This window comes from Camelus ferus, chromosome 8, assembly GCF_009834535.1.
Source record: "Camelus ferus isolate YT-003-E chromosome 8, BCGSAC_Cfer_1.0, whole genome shotgun sequence".
Classification (NCBI taxonomy): Eukaryota; Metazoa; Chordata; class Mammalia; order Artiodactyla; family Camelidae; genus Camelus; species Camelus ferus.
This window is the reverse complement of record NC_045703.1, coordinates 64,532,544-64,555,643: the sequence shown is the minus strand read 5'-3', so window position 1 is coordinate 64,555,643 and position 23,100 is coordinate 64,532,544.

Sequence of the window (23,100 nt, the reverse complement as noted above, 5' to 3'; positions counted from 1 at the left end):
CATATATACCACAACTTTTTTATCCATTCATCTGCTGATAGACATTTAGGTTGCTTCCATGTCATGGCTATTGTAAATAGTGCTACTGTGAACACTGGGGTGCATAGATCTTTTTGAATTATAGTTTTCTCCAGATATATGCCCAGGAATGGGATTACTGAATCATATAGTAACTCTATTTTTCATTTTTTAAGGAACCTCCACACTGTTCTCCATAGTGGCTGCACCAATTTACATTCCCAACAACAGTGTAGGAGGGTTCCCTTTTTTCCACACCCTCTCCAGCATTTATTATTTATAGACTTTTTAATGATGGCCATTCTGATCAGTGTGAGGTTCTATCTCATTGTGGTTTTGATTTGTATTTCTTTGGTAATTAGCTATGTTGAGCATATTTTCATGTGCATAATGGCCATTTGTATGTCTTCTTTGAAGAAATGCCTATTTAGGTCTTCTGCCATTTTTGATTGGGCTATTTGTTTGTTGTTATTGAGTTGTATGAGCTGTTTGTATATTTTTGAAATTAAACCCTTGTCAGTTGTATCATTGGTGAATATTTTCTCCTGGTTCATAGGTGTTTTTGTCTTGTTTATGTTTTCCTTTGCTGTGCAAGAGCTTATAATTTTGGTTAGGTCCCATTTGTTTATTTTTGCTTTTATTTATATTGTCTTGGGGAACTGATCTAGGAGAACATTGCTACAATTTATGTCAGAGAATGTTTTGCCTATGTTCTCTTCTAGGAGATTTATGATGTCATGTCTTAGGTTTACGTCTTTAAGCCATTTTGAGTTTATTTTTGTGAATGGTGTGAGGGTGTGAAGAGGCTGTCTTTTCTCCATTGTATATTCTTGCCTATTTTGTGAAAAATAAAAAAAAATTTTGTAGTTGATATACAATATTAGTTTCAGGTGATCAACATAGTGATCTGATAATTTTTATAGATTATATTCCATTTAAAGTTGTTATAAAATAATGGCTATATTCCCTATGCTGTACATTATTGCCTTGTTGCTTATCTATTTTATACATAGTAGTTTGTACCTTTCAATCTCCTACCCCTATTTTGCCCCTCCCCCCTTTCTCTCCCCACTGGTAACCACTAGTTTGTTCTCTATATCTGTGAGTCTGTTTCTGTTGTGCTATATATATTCGTTTGTTTTATTTTATATTTTTAGATTCCACATATAAATGATAACACAGAGTATTTGTCTTTCTCTGTGAAGGTATCTTATGTTCTGTTTTCTACCAAAGAAATTCACTACAAAACGTCTGACTCTGACAGCTGACTCAGTGCACACATATGCAAAGCACAATTTTCTATTAAGTAACTTCTGAGAGAGAGAAACAAGTTGTTTAATTAAAGTTTGACTGACTTTCTTCCCAAGTTATGTGCTTGTTTATTCACTTAGATGAGTTTAATAACAAATACAATTGTGAAGATAAGAAACCTAGAAAGACAGCATGAGTAATCACTCTTCAGAAAGCCGGATATCAGATGACATCTCACCACAGAGGGATTTCCTTCCACACACTTTTTAACTTCTGTTAATGTCATGCCTGGAGTTCATCTATCCTGTCCCTTCCACTCTCCAAATTAGGGCTGGTTATTGATTGAAGCCTAGGCAGGTTTGGGTGGGAGGAGATGGTTAGAGGAGAGTGGCAGCATCAAAGAGGTCCTGAGCTCCAGGTTGGGTCTAGGTAGGGGACGGTTCTGGCAGGTGGTGACATCATGGCTTCCGGTAATAGACAGAGGTTTGTTCAGGCAGGAGACTGGTGGAAGAAGTGTGGTTGTGGGTACAGAATCTTGATGTCAAGAAGAGGCTTTGGGGAAGCAAGGTAGTATTGTGGTTTCAGAGGCATAGGGAAGGAAACCAAAGCAGGAACTGTATTTGTTCCAAGTTTGTGTTCCCTGCTAGAAAGCAAGGACAGTGTTGCTCTGGTTCACTGCCCAAATCCTAGTGCTTAGAAGAGTTCCTGGCACATAGTTGGTGCCTAAGTTTTGTTGACAATGAATGGAAGAAAGCAAAGTTTGTGGGAACATATTTTCTAGAATTTTAAAAGTCAGAGGGCTTGGTTCAGAGACGGCAGCAAGATCCTAGACAATGAATGTTGACACAAGGCCAGTGTAGGGCCCGTGTGACCCAGGTTGGCCCTGGATTCCTGCCTGTAGAATTCAAATGGCTCCTCTGGTGATACCTATAGGGACCCAGGCAGGGGAATATGCCTGTCCCTGTACAACCCCCTCAGAAGATGAATGAAATCATTCCCTAAGTTTCATGTTATTTTTCTTTTCTTTACCTAATGGTCCCTACCTTCTGGACTTATGGTCTGCTGGTCTGTGTGTAGTAGGGAGCAGAGGTAACCACACAGAGTAGGGGTCTGGGAAACGTAGGATAGATGAAAAGGATAACAAAGAGTCAGAAGCTAGGTAAACAATTTAAATCATGAATAAATAATTGAATCCCATCAAAGAAGTATGAATTCAAACAAAAATGAGCTCTCATCTTCATCTCTTCATATGGGACAAATGACTGCTCTAACACTGCTGGGAGGTTTTTGTGTGTGTATATGTGTGTGTGTGTATGTGGTTAGAGTGAAATCTAGATCTTGAAATTGTTGGCAATGAAAAAAATTGTGCTTGTGAGTCTCAAGAAGTCTATGCATTCTGAGTGGGCAGCTGGAATTTTTCTAGCTGGTTCTCCACCTTTCTTTCCAGTGATGGAAGAGATCACTTTGTATGTTGAGACAAGTACATACAAGTCACCAAGATCTTGGGAACGGCACCAAAACCTGAATGAAGGTGCTTCAGATATTGGTATATTAAATGGTATGTAAGTAATACAAAGCTTGTCTTATTGGAGGGGGAATTGGATGTTTGTAAAGATTTCTGTAATAATATTTTCTTCTGGCTGAGGACAAGAAGGAGTGTTTGGGTCTAAGCTGAATGTCGTCACCTTGATCTTGGACTTTGCTGCCTCTAGGACTCTGAGAAATAAATTTCTATTGTTTATAGGTACCCAGCTTATAGTATTTTTGTTATAGCAGGCCAAATGGATTAAGACAAGGAGCAAAGACATTTAAAGAATTAGAATTAAAAATTTTTTCACCTATATTCTATTCTCTTTTTACTAACTCTCAGCTTCTGGTAAGTTAGTATATGTTGCATTCATTTTAGCTGTGCTTCAGGGAATTAAGTGTCAAACCTGTATCCACACTTGGAATGATGCAGATTTGGATAAGGCATAGCTTTAAGGGAAAGAAAGTACTTGATGGCAACAATGACATGCAGAGAAGCCCAGAGTAGTGGTTTGGAATGAAAGGGACAGCCAGCTACTGGAGTGGCTTAGTCGACACTCTAAGAGTACCCTTAAGAATCTCGGAAACAACAAGGGAAAGGAGGTCAAAAGGAGACAGGAATGTGTGTTGTCACCCAGAGTGGGGCCAGGACTTTGCTCACTGGATACTGAAGAGAAGGATAAAATTTTTAAATTGGTTATATTCAATTTACATAAATTGTTGATTGGCACATATCTTAGCATAATCCTTTGAGAAGCTACTAAGAAAATATATCACACTCATATTCTTTGGCACCAGAATCCTGTATTTTATTAGTGGTTGTCTTTAAAGGCAGTGATAAAAAGTGATTTATTTTCCACTTTTGTATTTTTTCCTTTTCAATAATGAACACATTGTAATTGGACATAATACACTTCATTAAAAAATAAGTTTAAAATTCTGGAGAGCCAAACTCAATGGATTGTTCAAAATCCAAACAATAAAGTGGTAAGATCTGGATGGTTAAGCCTTCATCACACAGAGTATTATCCGATTCATCCTGTCCACCCTGCTTACCTAACCACGTGATAATGAGCATCAATTAAGGACTGAAAGCACAAGTACTCTGAAATTTTCACCTTATATTCCAGCAAAATTTGGTTTTTCATTGTCTTCGCCTATTTCCTCTCATTCGAATTCTTTTCTAATTCCCTCACTATTCAGTCCTCATTCCACTTCATCACTGCCCACACAGCAGGTTTTTTCCCCAGGAATCAGCATACACTCTCTGCACTTTGGAGAGGCACATCTAATAGGTTTTCACTCCTGTGCATTTATTTCCTGGACAGTTTATTTATTGTTATATTATAATAAATATGTTTCTAGAATATTGAATTATACTATACATGGTATTTTTTCATGTCCCTCCCAACTTAACATAACTTAGAGAACTTTCCTTACCAACATATGCTTATAGTTTTAGCATAGTCGTATATTGGATGTACCATGTGCATCTTCTTGTTTTGATTTTCACTTTGTGCTCTTAGGAGTGATGACATCTTTCCCTATACTTAAAAAAAAGTGGGTTTTTTTTCTATTTGAATTTCTGAGAATTGCCCGTTTTTCTGCTGGGATGTGTATTTTCTTCTCTTTTTTTCTTATTGAATTATAGTTGACTTACAACATTATATTAGTTTCAGGTGTACAACAGAGTGATTCAATGTTTTTATAGATTATACTCTAAATAAAGTTATTATAAAATTTTAGCTACATTCCCTGTACTGCACATTACATCTTTTTACCTTGTTTATTTCATATCTAGTAGTTTGTACCTCCATCTCCTTCATGTATCTTGCCCTTCCCTCCACTGCTCTCCCCACTGATAACCACTCATTTGTTCTCTGTATCTGTGAGTCTGTTTATATTTTGTTGTGTTTGTTCATTTATTTTATTTTTTTAGATTCCACATATAGGTGAAAACATATAGTATGTGTGTATCTCAATCTGAGTTACCTCATTAAGCATAATACCTTCCAATTTCATCCATGTTGTTGCAGATGTTAAAATTTGATTCTTTTCCAAGGATGAGTAATACTCTGTTGCATATATTATACCATGTCTTATTTATCCAATCACCTGTTCATGGACAGTAAGTTGCTCCATATTTGGCTATTGTAAATAATTCTGCTATGAACATGGGAGTGCATATATCCTTTTGAACTAGTGTTTTTCATTTTCTTGGGCTATATACCCATATGTTATTTCCATTTTTAATTTTTTGAGGAACTGCCTTACTGTTTACCATACTGGTTATACCAATTTATATTCCCACCAACGGTGTACTACTGTTCCCCTTTCTCCACATCCTTGCCAACACTTATTCATTGCCTTTTTAACAGATTCCATTCTGACAGGTGTGATGTGATATCTTAATTGTGGTTTTAAGTTGCATTCCCCTGATGATTAGTGATGTTGAGCAACTTTTCATGTGCCTGTTGTTCATCTGTATGTCTTCTTCTGGACACTTGGAAAAATGCTACTCAGATCCTTTGCCCATTTTTCAATCAGGTTTTTTGTTTTCTTGTTATTGAGTTGTGTGTGTTCTTTATGTATTTTGGATATTAATCCTTTATCAGGTATATCATTTGCAAATATCTTCTCCCATTCAGTAAGTTGCCTTTTCATTTTATTGATGGTTTCCTTTACAGTGTAAAAGCTTTTAAGTTTGATAAATTCCATTTGTTTACTCTTGCACTTGTTTACCTTGCCTGAGAAGACATCAGAAAAATATTTCTAAGACCAATGTCAGAGTGTAATTCCTATATTTTCTTCTAGGAGTTTAATTTTGTTTCTTATTGGTTTGCAGAAAGTCTTTGTGTATTGATCCCACTGTATACTGCATATTTTACAAATCATCCATTTCTGTTCTGTTGTCATTTTTCTTTTGATTTTATTTATGGTGTTTTTTTTTTATAACATAATTTAAAAAATCAATTTATCAATCTTTAATTTGCAGTAGAGACCCTGAGAAAAGATGATCTCTGCCCTGTGTCATCCAGGGGGACTCCTAGAGATGCCACCATGTTGAGATCATCACCCAGAATTGCCCCTTCCTGTCAACACAGCTACCCAACATACGCATTTTTTTGATTGTTTTCAATCTTCTATCACGTTTCTTCTTCAGAGCTTTATAGCAATAAGATCACACAGTGCATAGTATTTGTGTACATCTTCTTTTACTCAACAAAGATTCACCCATGGTATTGTATCAGAGTCTGTTACCTGTTATTAACTAGTGTCTTCCATTGTGTGAATAAACCATTCATTCTCCTGCTGATGAACTTTTGGGTAGTCTCCAGTTTGGGCTATAATGAAGACATTATGTACATTATTCTACAAGTCTTTTTGTGACAGAGTATTTTCATTTCATATGAGTAAATTCTTAGGAGTGGAATTGTTAAGCCACTGGGTAGAGTAGTTTATATAAGAAACTGCCAAATAATCTGCCAGTGGGTCATACCATTGTATACTCCTGTCAACAGTGTGTGAGAGTTCAAGTTCTACATTCTCACAAATATTTGGGATTGAAAGTCTTTTTAATGTTTTGCTAGTCTAGTAGTGGTTTTAGTTTGCATTTTTGTAATAACTAATGATGTTGAACACCTTGTGTCTAAATTTTTTTGCCTATTTTTAATGGAATTGTTTGTCTTTTTATGATTGGATTGTTCTTAACATTTCTATATACAAGCCTTTTGTCAGATAATTTATAAATATTTTTTCTCACTCTTGCCTATTCATTTTCTGAATAATATATTTGATGAGCAGAAGTTTTTAATTGCATGAAGTCCAGTTTATTAGTGTTTTTCTATTTTATAGTCATTGCTTTTGGTGTTCTAAGTAAGCAATCTGTGCTTATACTCAAGTTGTGAAGACATTTTCCTGTTTTAATTTTTCTAGACGCTTTAGATCTATGGTCCTTCTTGGATAAATTTTTCTGTATTGTATAAAGTAAGGATCCATATGTTTTTACAGTGTTTTTTCCATGTGGATATACAGTTGTAGCAGCACTATTTGTTGAAGTGACTGTGTTTTCCTTATTGTATTAGATGTATTGTGTTACTTAGATGCCATTGTCAAAAATTAATGATTTTATAAGTGTGGGTCTACTTCTGGATTCTCTATTCTGTGTGATTGATTTATTTCCCTTTCTTTGTGATATTGCTATATTCACTTATTAGTTCTAGTTGTTTTAATACTATTGCAAATAGACTTGTTAATAAAATTTTGATTACTAGTTTTTGCTGCTAGTATATAGAAAGATAATTGGTTATTTTATATTTAACTTTATAAAGTCACTTTTGGTTCTAGTATTTATTTGTAGATTTCTTAGGATTTTTTTTTAAGTGAAGACAATCAAGTCATCTGCCAACATATGCAATTATACTTCTTCATTTCAAATCTTTCAATTGTCTTTTAGCATGGGTTTAGCCCTTTAGGACATTATTGAATAGAATTGGTGAAAGCAGACATTCTTGCTTTTTCCTTCACCTCAGGAAGAAAGTTTTCAGTCTTCACTATTAAATATGATGCTAGCTAAAAGTTTTTTTTGAAAATGTCCTTTTTCAGATTGAGGAAGTTCCCTTCTATTCCCAGTTTGCTAAGGGTTCTTATGACGGACTGATGTTGAATTTTGTCAAATGCTTTTTCATCATCTATTGAGATAATCATGTGGTTGTTTATAAGTCTATTAAATTGATGGATTATACTGATGGAATTTTGAATGTTAAAATGACTTTGCATTGCTGAGATAAACTGTTCTTGGTTGTGGTATATTATCCTTTTTCTGTGTTGTTGGATTCAACTTGTTAATATTTTTATAAGGATTTTGGATCTGTGTTCATGAGAAAAATTGGACTGTAGTTATCTTGTAATCTCTCTAATCTTGTAATTTCATCACCATGTCTTTGTATTAGGTTTATGATGGCCTCATTAAATGAGTTGAGAAATGTTCCCTTCCTTTCCATCTTCTTAAAGACTTTGTGTAAATTTAACATTATTTCTTCCTTAATACTTGAATTCACCAGTGAAAACAGTTGAACCTGGAGTTTCGTTTGTAGGAAGATTTTAATAAAAAATTGAAATTCTTAAGTAAATAAGAGTGTATTTAGATTTTCTGGTTCATCTTGTTTTAATTTGCATATGCTATTTCACCAAGGAATTTGTTCACTTGATCTATTTTGTCAAATTTATTGACATAAAGTTGTTCACAATATTCCCTTGGTAGTTTTTTTTTTTAATGCCTGTGGAATATGGAGAAATATCTCCTTTACCATTCCTAATTTTTATAATTTGTGTTTTCTTTATTTAAAAATTCATCAGTCTTGCTCAGGTTATCCATCTTATTAATCTTTTCAAAAAGCCAACTTCTGACTTAATTTTCTCCATTGTATGCCTTGGATTTCATGATTTCTTCTCTTGTATTTCTTGATCAGTCTTGCTAGAAGTTAGTAATTTTATTAATTATTTCAAAGAACCAGTTTCTGGATTTGTTAAATTTCTCTACTATGTGTTTTCTATTTCACTGACTTGTACTGTTATTTTATTATTTTCTTTCTTCAAACTATTTTGGGTTTAATTTTTCTTCTTTTGATGATAGAAAGTGTTTTTTTATTTTTCTTCTTTTTAAATATAAATCTTTAAATTTCTCTCTAATCACTACTCTGGTTGTATCCCACAATGTTGATATGTTGTATTTTCATTATATTTTATTTTAAATATTTTCTAATTTTTCTCATAACTTTTTTGATTCATGGATTATTTAGAAGCATATTGTTAAACTTTCAAATAATTAAGGCTTTTGTAAATATCTTATTATTTGTTTCTGAAATTCAATTTTAATTTAGTCAGAATACATTAAAATTCAATTTTATTTTGGTCAGAGTACGCATTCTGTGATACTTCAATGTTTGAAATGTATCAAAACTTATTTTATGATCCTGCTGTATGTTCTCTGTGCACTTAAAAATGTGTAGTTTGCAGTTGTTGAATATATTTTTTTATCCATATCAATTAGGTCACTGGTGGTTTGTAATTCTGTTTAGACCTTCTATTTCTTTACTGAGTCTTTCCTAGTTGTTTTATTAATTACTGACAAAATGGTGTTAAAAAAAAACTCTCATGATTAGTATGTATTTGCTTATTTTCCCTTTAGTTTTTTGAAGTTTTTTTTCTTTTCATGTATCTTGAAACTCTGTGACTAGGTTCATGTACACATATCATTGCTATTCCTTATAATTGATCCTTATAGTATTAAGAAATGTCTTCTTTAAAAAGTCTCTGGCAGTTCTTCTTGTCTTGATTTCCATTGTCTTTGATATTAATGTACCCACTCCAGTTTTCTTACACTTACTCTTTGGTTGGGTATATCCTCTTCCATTAAAAAATTTTCAACCTGTATGTCTCTTTTTATTAAAAGAACATCTCTTGTAAACAGCACATAGATGGGGATATTTGTACCCCCTACACCCGACTTAAATCTAGTCCAACAATCTTTGCCTTTTCTTTAGAGTATTTGATCCATATCTAAAGTGATTATTGAGATGGTTAAATTTAAGCCTGCTATTTGCTATTTTTTTTCCTATTTGTCCTGTCAGTTTTGGGTTCCATTTATTCTCATAAGACTCTTTAGTGATTATTAAACAATTTATTATTTCATTTATTTCTCTATTGAATTTTTAGGTATATTGTTTTTTAGTGGTTTTCTAAGAATTACAGTACACATCCTGAGTTTATAGTGTCTTTTTAGAGTAAACACATTATCCTTCTCAGAAGGTATGGCCTTGCAATAGTGTTGTTCTATTTATTCTTCATACTCTGTATTCTTGTTGTTATATCTATGTAAGTAATATGATATGTATAATATATATGTTACTCTTACACATTTTAAATCCTTAGTAGTATAATTTTTGCTTTTAAGTTATATAATTTTGAAGATATTAAAGGGAAAAACAAATGTCTTTTATATTTACGATCACATTTATCTCTTTCTGTGCTCTTCATTCTTTCTGTAGTCTGAATTGCCATCAGGTATCATTTTTCCCCCAGCCTGAAGAACTTCTTTTAGAATTTTCTTAGTAAAGGTTTGGAGGTGACAAATTTTCTCAGTTTTTATTTTCTGAAAATGCTTTTTATTTTTAGAGGATATAAAAATTCTTAGATGTTGTTTGTTTTTTCTTAAGCACTTTAAAGATGCCATTCCATTTTTTAAATGGATTCTATTGTTTCTGATGAGACATTAGACATTACTTATACTGCTGTTCCCTTATATGTAATATATGGTTATTCTCTGGCTGCTTTTAGGATTTTCTCTTTATTTTGTTTTCAGCAATTTGATTACTATGAGCCTATGTGTGGTTCTCTTTGTGTTTTTCCTATTTGCATTTTGCTAGCTTCTTGGAACTGTATGTTGATCTTTTACATATAATATGGGAAATTTTCTGCTATCACTTCTTTACATTTTTGTTCTGCTTTATTTTCATTTTTAATATTCTTTTACAGGTTATTGAGATTCTGCTCATTTATTTTTATTCTTTTTCTGTATGTCCTTAACATTAGATAAAATTTACTGATCTTTTTTCAAGTTCACAGACCCTTTTCTCTGCTCCTCTTTCTTCTGCTGCTCCAAATCTGCTAGGAAGCCCATCCAGTGAATTTTTCATTTCAGATACTGTACCTTTCTTTTATTAAATTTTGATTTGATTCTTTTTCATAGTACTTCTCTGCTAAATTTGGATCCTTTTATTCATTATGATCATATTTTCCTTTAAGACCTTAAACATATTTATAATAGCTGCCTTAAAGTTTTATCTGCTGTTTCCAACATCTGGGTTATTGGGGGACCTGTTACTATTAACTATTTTTTCTCTGTCACTTGGGTCAAATTTTCCTGTTTCTTTGTGTTTCTACTAATTTTTGAGTATATACTGGATATTGTGAATGATATGTTATAGAGAATATGGGTTATATCTTCTTGCTATAAAAGATGCTGATTTTTTTTTCCTGGCAGACATTGAATTCTGTCAAACTATTCTGATCATGTCAGGATTGTTTTTATTATTTGTGAAGACTGGTCTATTTCAGTTTTGAGCCAAATTCTATGTTGTGCCTATGGTTACTGTCAACTGAATGTCCACTGTACTCAGCGTGTGGTCTCTTGATTATAACTGAGATGGATCTCCAGCATCCTCTGACACTGCACAGCCTCAAGTTATCATTGGCTAGCTCTCATCTTTGTAGCCACTCTGCCTGGTCTTGCAGAATCTCATCCTGTTAACTATCAGTCCAGTCCTTAGCTTAGAACTCTAGTGAATCCCCAAAAGATTCCCTGATCCACAACTCTCTTTTCAGAGGTACTCTGTTTTGAAAATTCTCCCTGCTTCCACAGCCTGAAACTCCAATATCTGCATCCTCAACTGAACAAGACTATTGCTGTGCTTGGTTCCACCTTCCTGATCTATAGCAGAAAATACCACTAGGCAGAAAATCAGGGCAATTGTGGAGCAACTGTTGGACTTACATGTTTCTCTTCTCTCAAGGATTACATCCTGTACTACTTGTTTGTTAATGTCTGAAAAGAGTTTGTCCAGTTTTATAATTGTTGGGAAGGCACGTTCAGTACCAGTTAAGCTGCCATGGCCAGAAGGAGAAATTTACATATATATATATATATATATATATATATATATATATATATATATATATATATATATATATACATACATATATGCAAAAACAACAGAAAAAATAAGTACTGTTTATAGTCTAATGCCTAGTGATGTTCACTCAATAATTTCTGATTTTTAAATTCTGTGCATACATATATGTGTATCCATTACATATATCATTCCCCTATCACTCCCAATCTTTCAAACTAATATAGTTTGAGAAATTTAATTAATTATTCTTTAAAAAGATACTTTTTGTACACTGAAAATTATGACACTTATGAAAGGAACTGAAAAAAGATACCAAAAAAATGGAAAGACATTTCGTACTCATGGATTGAAATAATTAATATTGCTGAAATGTACATATTATCCAATGCTATCTACAGATTCAATGCAATTCCTATCAAAATACCAATGGCATATTTCACAGAACTAGAACAAATAATTCTAAAATTTGTATGTAATGACAAAGGATTCTGAATAGTCAAACCCACCCTGAGAAAGAAGAATAAAGCTAAAGATATCACACTCCCTGATTTCAAACTAAATTACTAAGCTATAGTAGTAAAAATAGTACAGTACTGGCACAAAAACAGACACATGAATCAATGGAACAGGACTGAGAGCCTAGAAATAAACCCCCTCATCTATGGAAAATTAATCTTTGACAAAGGAGCAAAGAACATACATTGGAGAAAGGACAATCTTGTAAATAAATGGTGCTGGAAAAACTGGACAGCCACATGCAAAATAACGAAATTAGACCAGTATCTTATACCATACACAAAATTAACTCTAAATGGATTAAAGACTTTACTGTAAGACTGAAAACCATAAAATTCCTATAAGAAAACATAGACTATAACCTCACTGACATCAGTCTTAGAGATGCTTTTGTGGATCTGACTCCAAAAGCAAGGGAAACAAAAGCAAAAATAAGCAAGTGGAACTACATGAAACTAAAAAGCTTCTGCATGACAAAGGAAACCATCTTCAAAATGAAAAGGCAACATACTGAATGGGAGAAGATATTAGCAAATGATATGTCAGGTAAATGGTTAATATCCAAAACATCCAAACAAAACAACCTGATTAAAAAATGGACAGAGCATCTGAATAGACATCCTTCCAAAGAAGACATACAGGTGGCCAACAGGCATATGAAAAAATGTTCAACATCACTAATTATCAGGGAAATGAAGAGCAAAATCACAAAGAAATATTATCCAATGGAAAAAGACAAGGAATAACAAATGCTAGAGAGGATGTGGAAAAAAGAGAACTCTACCACACTTTTGGTGGGATTGTAAACTGGTGCAGCCACTATGGAAAACAGTATAGAGATTCCTCAAAATATTAAGAACAGAACTACCATATGACCCTTCTATTTCACTTTTGGATATTTATCCAAAGAACATGAAAACACAAAAATGAAAAGATATATGCAGCCCTATGTTCATCTCAGCATTATTTACAATAACCAAGGTATGGAAACAACCTGACTGTCCACTGATGCCTGAATGGATAGCGAAGATGTAGTAAATGTATACAATGGAATATTACCCAGCCATAAAAAGGAATGAATTTGTAACAACACTGATGAAACTTGAGGGTATTATGCTAAATGAAATGAGTCAGATAGGGAAGGACAAGTACTACATAGTACTACATGATTTCACTCATCTGTGGAATCTTTAAAAAAAAAAAAAAAAACAAATAAAATAAAAAACATAGAACAAATTGTGGTTACCAGAGGGTAAGGGTAAGCTCTAGGTGGGCTAGAGAGGTAATTAGACTTCTAGTGGTGTTCACTCTGCAGTGTATACAGATGTTGAACTATAATGCTGTGAAATTTATAAAATAGATTATTTTTAATTACTGCATAAAAATCCATTTTATGATATACCTTAGCTTAACCAATTTCTTGTTCTTGAAGACTTAGGCTTTTGTTTCACTGTTTCAAACAACAGTTCAAGGGACATCCTTATACATAAACCTCTGTCTACATGCCCCAGGTCTTATCAGTTGTTACTGAATTCTGTAAAATGGTACTGAATTTATGAAACTCGGATATCTCATTTGGTTATAAGACTTGCCTGTGTCCCAGATCTGAGATGACCTTAGATTGTAATGTTCAATTAAGTTCAAGCAAGTTGGAAAAATAAGCATTTATAGAATGATTTTTAAAATCTCTATTCCTTTGGAAGCTTATAGGCTCCCTGAGAAGGAATTTGACTGTTCCAGGCCAGCCCAGCATTTAATCCCAATCTGTCACTAGTTTCTATGAAGTGAGGTTTCTATTACTTCCTGGATTGCTCTAGTCTATCAGAGGTCACCATCTCCAATTTAGCCTAGATGTGGATGGGAAAATGCCCTGTACAGCCCTAGCATCCAAAGAACATTGGTGTCAAATTCAATTACTGGAGAAGCAGACCTTTTTTTTCCAAAGGTCTCTGAATCCTTTTAAAAAGCTTCTCAGATTCCTAGCCCTTGTGCTTATGGTGAACGTATCTCCCACACAGGCCTTCTGACAGCTTTTTTGTAATTTCACATTGTCAGCTGCTTTTGTGGTTGGAGTTTCATTTATTGAAAAAATAATCTCAAATGGAAGTAGAGACAGTTATGTCTTTAACATATGTCTGAGTGTGCCTGAGTGGGGTGAATTTTGCAGACACATAATGACCCAAGATGATTTCATTTCACATAGCTTTCCTCTTTTCAGATTCCCAAACATGTTGATTTTCCAAATGTAAGATATTAATTCTGGATTGCTGTGGCCACAGTTTCCATTAACTCCCTTGTGGGCCTCTAAGGAATGAAAGTATTCTTGAAGTCTCTTTTCATTTTATTTTAAAATTCTCTTTTGTAGAAATTCCCTACATTGCCTTTTGTTCAATTTGGAGAGCTTTTTCTTTTCTCTGATTAAGGACTAAATGAATTCATTTTGAATGGAGGAAATGGCACAACGCTGTTTTTTTTTCCCCCTGTACCTGAGAAATTTGTTTTCACAATTACGTTTCAGTCAAACCACACAACAGTCATGAAAGATTAGCAGTGTTTTCTCTCTCTGCCATACAGCCTTAGAATTTGGAACACAAGTGAATCAAGAAATGTGGCTTTGCAGACTGTTTTGAGAATTACAGAATATTGCTTTAACTATTGGGTCAGTCAGTCCAGGATAGAGAGGCCTCCCATTTAAATCGTTAAGAACTACCTCCTGAGAAGATATACATTTATACTGTGGATTGAGCTTCCCTTTCATCCTTTTAAGTTCAAATTTCGTAATTAGAACATGATGAACAATGGAAACCTCACAGAACAATAAAGACATCTTCTTGGCTTCCTTTCTACTCTTGCCTTTGAACATGGAATAAATGACATATTTTGCAGCCTTGGTAAATCTTCTGTTCCCTCTGACACTGTTACATTTCTAACCCTTTCAATGAGAAAATGGGAGGGACTCAAATGGTGTTACCCTGCCACAGACAAAACTTCAAAAGTTCAGACTAATTAGTACTAACGGGTAGCAGCCATTCAAAAATTATGTTGGAAGATAATACACCAATATATTTAGAATATTATTCTCTAACAGCTGCCATTTTGTCTCTCCAAATATTATTTTCATCTTATTCTCCTTTTCTTTTTCAGAACAATTTTTACAAGCATCACTCATGTTAAAGCCAAATTTTTCTTACAGTTCTCACAAACTGAATCTTTCATTCTGACCTGTGTGAATGCTGCCCATGGTGACAAACCTTGTAGAATGGAAGGTTTCATTTGAGCCATGCAGTGTCGAGTTAAACTAGAACCCGCATGCATTTGGAGTTGAGTAGCTACCATCATGGTAGTGCTACATCATCTGGGGAAGACATCTGATTTCCCCAGGTATGGATGAGTTGAACATCCACACACAGGTTGTTTTTTGAATGTTTAAGTTTTCATTTCTCTGGGACAGAGTGTTTGCTGGGTTGCATCATAAGCACATTTTGGTGTCTAAAGAAATCGGTAAACTACTTTCTAGGGTGGCTGTACCATTGATGTTCCTGCCTTCAAATATGAGAAATCCAGTTTCTCTGCGTCCTCACCAGCATGTGATGTTATCACTTTTTTATTTTAGCTATTCTAATAGGTGTGCAGTGGTAACTCATCACATTTCCTCATTTGCATTTTCTGTATTGTCTCGTGATGGTGAACATGAACATCTTTTCTTGTGTTTATTCACCATTTGTATATCTTTGTCAGTGAAATGTCACTTGATGTGATTTGTCCCTTTTCTAATTGAATTGTTTGTTTCCCTAATGAGATATGAGTCCTTTGTCACATACGTGGTTTGCAAACATAGTCTTCCAGTCTGTAGCTTGTCATTTTCTTAAAGGAGTCTTTCAGAGAGCAAAAGTTTTTAATTTTTGATGAACTCTAATTTGTTTTTTTGGTTTTTTTTTTTTTCTATGTGGATTTGTGCATTTGGTGTCATGTCTAAGTACTCTGAAATAAGCCCTAGGTCCCACATATTTCATCTTATGTTTTCTTCTGACAGTTTTATAGGTTTACATTTAAATTTACGATCAATTTCAGTTAATTTTTGTATAAGATGTGAGAGTTAAGGTGAAGTTTGTTAGTTGCCTAAGGATATCCAATCGCTCCAGCACCACTTGTTGAAAAGACTGTTTTCTTCCACTCAGTTGCTCTTGCTCCTTTGCCAAAGGTCAGTTGGCTGTGCTTGTGTGGGTCTATTTCTAAGGTTTCTATCATGTTCTATAGGTTGTTGTGTTCATCCCTCAACCAATTTAACAGAATCTCAATTATTGCTTGTATATAATGAATACTGAAATCGGATAGAGGGATTCCTCGGACTTAATTCTTCTTTTTCAAAAATTTTTAGCTATTATAATTCCTTCTGCTTTTTCATAGAAATTTTAGAATAATCTTTTCTATATGTATAAAAAAAATTGCTGGGATTTTTTTTAGGAATTATGTTAACCTGGATATCAATTTGAGGAAAGTAATATTTTTATTATGTTGAAGCTACCAAACCATGAAAATGGTATCTTTCTTCATTTATTTAGATGTCTTTGATTTATTACATCAATGTATCAAATAATAAATAAATACTGACTTACTATCATTTTCAGCAATACAGACCCTATACAGATTTTGTTAGATTTATACCTAGGTATTCTATTTTTTAAGTGATTATAATTGGTATTGTATTTTTAAATAACTTTCATTTCTTTAGAGAAGTTTTAGATTTACAAAACTGTGAAGAGAATTTGTAAAGATAGTATGGCGAATTCCTGTATGCTCCATGCCCAATTTCTTCTATATTAACATCTTACGTTATTATAGTATATTTGATACAATTAATGAGCCAATATTGATACATCATTATTAACTAAAGTGCATACTTTATTCAGATTTCCTTAATTGTTACCTAACGTCCTTTATCTGTTCCAGAATCCCATCCACGATAACATAATACAAAATACGAAATACAAATTCCTTCCAGATACACATGGAACATAAATTGGCCATATGTTAGGCTGTAAAGCAAAACACAGAATACTTCATAGGATTTAAAACATATGTTCTCTAATCAGAATGAAATTAAGCTAGAAATCAATAACAAAGACAAAAAAATCCCAAATGTTTAGAAATTTTAAAATACATTTCTAAATAATAGTCTTTGTATTTGTGGTTCTGGGTACAGTGTTCTATATATTTCAGTTATGTTAAGTTGTTAATTGTGTTGTTCAAAAATCTATATTTTTACCAGTACTTCTACTGTTTGCTACTAAGAGAATTATTGTTACCTTAATTTGGCTTCCCTAAAATTCACACACCGAGGAAAGTACTTGGGCTCAGGAAGTATTTTTGAATGGTAATCCTAGAAATTCTAAGAAAGAAGTAGAGAAAGTGAGACAGGAAAGGAGAGCAGAGTCTAGAAAGGGCACATTACTAACCTGGCTACCACCTTGAAAACTAGGGCTTAATGCTACTTGGGGGACCCTCTGAAAATAATGCATAGCACATTCTTCAGAATTTTCCCACTCTCAGACAGTAAGAGAAAGTAATTTACCTACCAACTCCCATCCTCCTGCTGTATTTCTCAGTCTGAAAGCGCTGTACCACATTCCAGTTGTTAGATGAGTTGGCAGGAAAGTGGCAAAGAATGTTGGGACGATACGGATGTAATTCCCTTTCCTCCAGCGTCTTGACCTCTCAGATTCTGGGTAATCTGGTTCTTCTCTGACAATTCATACATGTTTCAAAACCTTTATTTGTGGTTTACTTATTTATTTTGTTGCTCTTTATGGGCTGGTTAGTGTGGTACAAGCTAGTCTACTATAGTCAGAAATAGAAACGCGTTATGTCTTTGTCATTGGTTTCTAGCCTTTGCTTCCACTGATGTTCTCGGTTGCTTTTTTTCTGATTTTTATTCATTGATTTTCACTCTGATCTTAATTCTTCATTCTGGTTGCTTTGGTTTTAATTTGCTCTTCTTTTTCTAATATAAGAATTCAGTGCTGTAACATCTATTTAAACACTGCTTTCTCTGCATCCTACATGTTCTGATATTTTTGCATTGGCATTTTCATTCAACCCAAAATATTTTCTAATTTAGCTTATAACTTCTGCTTTGACCCATGAATTATTTAGAAGTGTGCTATTTAATTTCCAAGTACTTGCGAATTTTCCAGCTGTCTTTCTGTTATTGATTTCAAGTTTAATTCCATTATTGACAGCAAACATATTTTGTGTGGTTTCTATTCTTTTAAATTTGTTATTGGTTGTTTTTATAACCCAGGATATGATCCATCTTAGTGAACATGCCATGTTCATGCAAAAAAATTGTGTGCTCTGCTCTTGTAGGATGAAGTGTCTCTAAGTGTTGATTAGACCAAACTGGTTGATAGTTTTGTTCATGCCTTCTGTATCTTTTCTCAGTGTCTGTTTACTTGTTCTATCAATAGTAACTCCTTTGAGTGCTGAAGTCTTCAATAATAATTGTGGATTTTTCTATTTCCTTTTTCATTTCTATCAGATTTTTCTTGATATGTTTTGGTCTCTGTTGTTAGGTTAGTACTCATTCAGGTTTACTATGTTTTCTTGATAAAGTGACTTTTTGTCACTAATGTATCTCTTTCTCCCTGATAATAATTATGTTCTGAAGTTTACTTTGACTAATATTAATATAACCACTCAGCTTTCTTTTGATTTCTGTTTGTATGGTATGATTGTTCTCATTAAATTTTTTTTAACCTATCTATATGTTTATATTTAAAATGTGTTTCTTACAGACAGCATATAGCTGGATCTTTTAAAAACTGAACCTGCCAAGTTCTGTCTTTCATTTGACACGTTTAGGCCATTAATCATTTAAATGTAATAAAATTGTCGCTGTTGATGTGATTGAAATTTAGTGTTTGTCCTCTAGCTCATGTTTCCCTTTCCTTCTTTCTTCTGGATTATTTGAATTATTTTAATATTCCAGGTTAATTTATCTGTTAGATTTTAGGCTTATCTCTTTGCATTTTTAAGTGTTTGCTCTAGCGATTATAAAACATCTAAATGTTCTATTTGTTCATGTTTAAATTTTATAATTGGTGATGATTTTAAGGTTTTCCTCATATAAATTTCAAACATTTTACCACTTCAAATACAGTGTTCAATCCTTAGAACTAAATAGGCCTCTTTACTCTCTCCCAGAACTTCAAGTTACAGTTGTCACATGTACTACATCTGCATGCGTTGACAACTCCACCAGACTGTTACAATTTTTGCTTTTCAACAAAGATACTGTAAAGAACTTGAGAGGAGAAAAAATAGTCTTTGATACTTACCCAGATATTTTTCATTTCTGTTGCTCTTAATTTTTGAACATACAAGTTTCCCTCTGGTATTATGGCTGAATTTGGTATGCTGATTTTTTTAAATTGTGGTACGTTATCTATCTCTATCTCTGTCTGTCTGTCTATCTATCTATCTGTCTATCTAAAACATAACATTTACCATCAGAATAATTTGTAAGTGTAGAGTTCAGTAGTGTTAAGTACATTCACACTGTGGTGCAACCAATCTTCAGAAGTCTTTCTTCTTGCATAACTGAAACTCTATACCTGTTAAACACCAATTCCCCATTCCTCCCTCCCTCCGACCCTGACAACCACCATTCTACTTTCTGTCTTTATAACTGTGACTACTCCAGGTACCTCATATAAGTAGAATCATACAATATTTGTCTTTTTGTGACTGGTTGGCTAATTTTACTTGGCCTAATGACTTCGAGGTTCATCCACTTTATAGCATGTGTTGGAATTTCCTTCCTTTCTAAGGTGACTAATGTTCCATTGTATGCATATAGCACATTTTGTTTAACCGTTCCTCAATCAATGAAGACTTAGATTGTTTTCTACCTTTTGGCTATTGTGACTAACGATGCTGTAAACACTGTACATAAAGATGTCTTTGCTACCCTGTTTTTAATTATTTTGGGTATATACCTGGAAGTGGGATTTCTCAGTCATAGCCATACTGTTCCTGATAGGGGCCTTGCACCATTTCACATTCTCATCACAGTGCACAAGGGTTCCAGCTTCTGTACATCCTTGCCAACACTTGTTATTTTCTGGGTTTTTTTTTGGCTAGTAGCTATCTTAATGGCTGTGAGGTGGTGGTTTTCTAGTACTTTAGTTTGATTTTTTTGCTTCTCTGTTCATGGAAAATGTTGGCCTATAGTATCTCCTTCTTTTATTATTTTTGTCTATTTTTATCAAAATTAGTTTATTCTATATACAGTGACTTAAAGAGCTTGACCTTTCTGTTCTCCAGAAAGTTTTGCTTTGCAGAGGGCACATATATCTTCTTCAATATTTGGTAACTCTTTCAATTTAAAATCGCTTCTCTATATGGTACTATTTCTTTTTATTTCTAAGAGTGTTTATTTGCCACATCCATTTTCTTCCTTCTTGATCAGTCTTACCAATGGTTTGTTAATTTTACTGGACTTCTCAAGTAAATTTTCTTTTTGCTGATCCTTGACATAAATTATTTGTTTCTCCTTTATTGTTATTAATTTTTTATTTCCTTCTTTCAGGTTTCTTTTGAGTTTACTCAGTGGTTAGTTTTCTAACTTCCTAATTTGAATACTTAGCTCCTGGCATTTCTATAATGTTTCCTTTATTAATATATAAAACTAGTACTTCCCTCCATGCACAGCTTTAGCTGCATCCTACAAATTTTGATATGAAGTTATCACATGAGTTTTGTTATTTTCTGTTCTTCTGTTTCAGATATTCTATAAACTCTGCATTATGATTTTCCCAGAAGCTGATGAATAGTTTAATGGTAATTTTAAAATTCAAAATGCATAGTGTTTGATTTCTAATTTTAATAATCAGCAGGCTATATAAGACTAAATTTTTTGTAAATATAAGAAATGTATAAATATGTGTATATGCTCATATTGTTTTCCAGTGAGTGAGTGCAAAGAAAAAAATCTGGCTGTTTATATACCAGAAAGCTAATTGTAGTTATCTCTAAGTGGTGGAATTTAAAAAGTCTTTTGTTTTCTTTGCATTTTTCTGTATCTTCTTAATTTGAAATGTGGATATGTATTTTTTTTATTAGAAAACAGAGCTATTTACAATTTATTGGAGATAAAAAAGAGCTTGGATGTATATAAACTAACTATATTATAAAGAACCGATTTCTAACCCTCAGCAGTTTAGAGTTCAGAACTTATTTGTTGAAATACCACAGACAAAACAAAATAAAAAAAAACCTATTAATTCCCTTGGCATGGATTTTAAGGCAAATATGTGATTAGTTAATTATAAATTTTCTATTTATGTTTGAAGAAAACTGGTTAGTTCTGTAATTGTTGGCAACCCAGAGGATTTCCTTTCTTTCCTTTGAGTTGATTTTTTAAAAAAACTCTTTGACTTCTTTTATCGAATATTTCACCATGTTTGTCGCCAAGGGATGGGGGTTGAGTCGACAGTGTCGTATTATGAAATCGGGAGGTTTTTGTTTGTTTACTTGCTTGTTTGATCGTTAATATATCTGGATCTGTGCTGGATTATTATATCCTGGAGGACAGCAATCAGGTTTTATTATTTATCTCTGTATTCCTAGACATGGAACCTAGTATATTATGGAAACTTTAAAAATGTTTCATTCCTGGGCGAATTCTGAAATAGGTCAAAAGATACAAACTTTCAGTTCTGAGATAAATAAGTACTGTAAGTATCTAATACTGAATCCAGCCCATGGCTACATTTAACACTGCTCTGTGGAACATTTGAAAGTTGCTAAGAGAGTAGATCCCAAAAATTTTCATCACAAGGAAAAGAACACTTTTTTTTTTGTAACTACAGGAGGTGAGGATAGGTAACTAAACTTACTGTGATAATCATTTTGTAACGCATGTGTCAAGCCGTTCTGCTGTCTACCTTAAACTGATACAGTGGTGTGTCAATTATACCTCAGACTGAAAGCAGAAAAAGAAAAGGGATATTTGCAGAAATGCTGCCTTTATTTAGCTCCTCCATGAACATGAAGTAGATTCCTTGAGGGCAAAGACTACGTCTTGGACCCTATTATATCCTTAGCACACTGCTGGGCACCTGGCAGTGCCGCGATAAATGTCTGGTAGGTGAACGAATGGATGGCCATTGGACTGTGATTTTCTTCAATACTGTGCAATCAGATGAATCTCTACCCTCCTCCTTATTTGAAGGGAGATCACAGGTAAATAAACCTCTGGGGTATCAATACTTTGCTTTCTAGTTGGCCCTATGATCTGTAAGTCAGACTCATATCAGGCTGCTCTTCTCTTTTCTTATTCTCATCCCCTCCCAAATCAATAAGCAGGAAGAATTCTTTCAACCTAGGCTGAAATGGATGAGGACCCACAGAGAGGGCTTGATGTTCTTTTTTCAACGTTATACTTTGGAAATAAATAGAAATCATTCACATCTGCCTCTCTCTCTTCGCTCCAGTTCCCCAGAACGCTGAATGTCTTGGGACTCTGCACCAGCCACTCGGCAAGAGGGGCGTACAGCCAATCTGGGTTTTCTTGGTCTTCCCAGTTTAACTTCCATTTCCACTTTCATAGGCCCTTGAAATTCCTGTTTTCCAAGCTTTACTTTAGGCCTACTTCTGAAAAAAATTTTATGAATCAATAAAAGCCCCTTGAATCTTCTCCGCATTAATAATTCCTTACTCTGTGAATTTGGCAGTATGCTGACAAAGAAGATTTTTGTGTTTTAGTAGCATTTGCTCGAGGCAGACTGATCCCTTGTGCACATGCCCTCTGTTACACTCTAGCTGTTTGACACATGGGTAGGATGAAGAAATACTGTGCTTTTTCTCATTGGTCCTTGTACCTGAGGAATGTAGTCATATATATAATATATATATATGTATGTATATATAATTTTTGAGTTTCAGATACGGTCTTTCACATTTTGTGAACTTTCATTCTAATGATTTCCCCTAATAGCTATATCTCCCTATTATATATATACACATATACACTGAAAACTGATTCCAGTTGTCCTCAAGACCACACCCAGGAGATTAATGGTGTTTTAGTAAT